The sequence below is a fragment of the Colobus angolensis genome, unplaced genomic scaffold (genome assembly GCF_000951035.1).
Source record: "Colobus angolensis palliatus isolate OR3802 unplaced genomic scaffold, Cang.pa_1.0 Scaffold10, whole genome shotgun sequence".
Taxonomy (NCBI): domain Eukaryota; kingdom Metazoa; phylum Chordata; class Mammalia; order Primates; family Cercopithecidae; genus Colobus; species Colobus angolensis.
The window spans coordinates 21,631,935-21,634,778 of record NW_012110919.1 but is presented as its reverse complement, the minus strand read 5'-3'; positions in this window follow the sequence as shown (position 1 = coordinate 21,634,778).

The window sequence follows — 2,844 nt, the reverse complement described above, 5'->3', positions numbered from 1 at the left end:
TCTTTTCTGCAATCCCCTCTGCTCCTTCTCCAACTGTGGCTTCTCTGATCTCCCAGCCCTCTGCAGATGCCGTATTGATTGGAAGCCCTCTGCAGATGGCAGGGCCCCTGTGAAAATCCAGTTCTTTCACCTGATCCTCCTGCACCACCCAGAGTATGTCCTGATTTGGAAGATGTATACACCCATTGTAAGGTCCTGTTCCGTGTCTTGCAAGCTGGAGTCTAGAGGTACTGGACAATCGTTCCCGTTCTCTTAGCTGCTTCCCATCTCAACCGGTAGAGCCATGGCCTCTTTGGCCTTCAACCTTAACATTTAAATCTTCTCACCGGGGGTTCAATCTGCATGGATGGGGGATGGGTGGAGTCCAAGAAAGCAGAGGCTTGGCTGGAGACGTTTGCAAACATTAGACGTTTCTCTTCCATGACTCATCGGAGGAGAGCAGTCCTCCCTCTTCCTGGAATGCAGCAAACCCTTGGCCAACTCCTACCCCCATCCCATCCCCAAAATAAAACAACCCACACCTAGAGCTCTGTCCTCAGAAATCAGATTTCCCTCAAACATCTGACATGGCAACTTGGGGGCGGGGAGCATTTTGAGACCACAGAACAGCCTCTAAGAGGATTCTCTGACCTGAGGGGAGAGAGGGGGCTGCAGTCACAACACATCTGTCATTAGGATGATTAGGATGGGTCTTTTCCAGAAAGTGCCTTCACCCTCCTCTCCTCCCCACACCGTTCTTCTTAGTAGCCTCCCAATATAAAACTAGGGGTAGACGACCGTTGGACCATTCCAGCAAGGCTTAATTTCATTGGTACATAAAAGGGTTCTAGAAAAAAAAAAAATAGGCTGATGCAGATAAAAAGGAAGGAAGGAGGCAGAATGCGGTGGATTACACCTGTAATCCCAGCACTTTGGGAGGCTGAGGCGGGCGGATCACCTGAGGTAAAGTTCAGTTCGAGACCAGCCTGGTCAATATGGTGAAACCTGTCTCTACTAAAAATACAAAAATTAACTGGGCATGGTGGCACGCGCCTGTAATCCCAGCTACTTGGGAGGCTGAGGCAGAAGAATCGCTTGAACCCGGGAGGCGGCGGTTGCAGTGAGCAGAGATCATGCCACTGCACTACAGCCTGGGGGACAGAGATTCTGCCTAAAAAAAAAAAAAAAGAAGAAGAAGAAGAAGAAAAAGGAAGGAGGCTGGGTGCGGTGGCTCACACCTGTAATCTCCACACTTTGGGAGGCTGAGGTGGGTGGATTACTTGAGGTCAGGATTTTGAGATGAGAGTGGCCAACATGGTGAAACCCTGTCTCTACTAAAAATACAAAAATTAGCCGGCGTGGTGGCGCTCGCCTGTAGTCCCAGCTACTTGGGGGGCTGAGGCAGGAGAATTGCTTGAGCCCAGGGGGTGGAGGTGGCAATGAGCTGAGATTGCTCCACTGTACTCCAGCCTGGGTGACAGAGCAAGACTCGGTCTCAAAAAATAAAAATAAATAAATAAATAAAAAGAAGGAAGGGACAAAAAGGAAGACACCATTTAGTAGACATGCATTTGCTGTGCATGCAATGTGCTGGGACCTTTTCACATGTTGTCTTAGTGCATCTTTGGACAAGCCTGTCTGGTGGGTATCATTATCATTCTATTTTTCCAGGTACTGAAAGTTGATTCTCAGAGAGGTTAAGTGACACAAATTAGAAATCACTATTCAATAAACATCTTTGGGAATAGAAGATTTATTTGTATGGAGAAGAATTAGCTTGGATCTATTTCTAACACAATGAAATGCAATCTGGCGGGGCGCGGTGGCTCACGCCTGTAATCCCAGAACTTTGGGAGGCCAAGGTGGGCGGATCACCTGAGGTCAGGAATTTGAGACCAGCCTGGCCAACATGGTGAAACCCCGTCTGTACTAAAAATACAAAAAACTAGCTGGGCGGGCATGGTGGCAGGTGCCTGCAGAGGCAGGAGAATCACTTGAACCCGGGAGGCAGAGGTTGCAGTGAGCTGAGATCGCACCATTGTACTACAGCTTGGGCAACAAGAGTGAAACTCTGTTTCAAAAAAAAAAAGAAAAAAGAAAAGAAATGCAATACATTTCATATTGGAAAGAGTGTTAAACATTTTTTAAAAAGTATGTAAAACAATGAAAAGAAGCAACAAAAGTATATCGGTGTGGAGGTCGAGGTGGGTGGATAACTTGAGGTCAGGAGTTCGAGACCAGCCTGGCCAACTTGGCGAAACCCCGTCTCTACTAAAAATACAAAAATTAGCGGGGCATGGTAGCACATGCCCGTAATCCCAGCTACTCGGAAGGCTGAGGCAGGAGAATCATTTGAATCCGGGAGGTGAAGGTTGCAGTGAGCCGAGATTGCAGCACTACACTCCAGCCTGGGTGACAGAGCAAGACCCCATTTCGGAAAAAAAACAAAAACAAAAACAAAACAAACAAACAAAAAAGCCATATAGTTGAGGAGGGAAGAGAAAACTTCTAAGTACTTCAGGTATAGAAACACTTTAAATTTGCATAATAAAATGTTATAAAACACATGGAGGGAATGGATCCATGGAGTTTTAGAAAGAAACTAGATGATTCCTGAAAAACCTTTTAATACTAGGAATCTGTGATTCTCTGACTGCGCAGAAGCACTCAGAGACACACAAAGATTTTTATTATAGTAAATACCTCCTCAGCTGGTTCTTGGACCAGTTTAATTTCCTGATTCCAGATCTGTCCCTACTTCCCACCATGGCAAGGGGAGAGAGGATCATTCTGAGTCACTGAAATGCATCTCTGTTCAGGGTGGGGAAGGGACAGCTGCTTAATTTGCAGCACATGTTGCTGAGA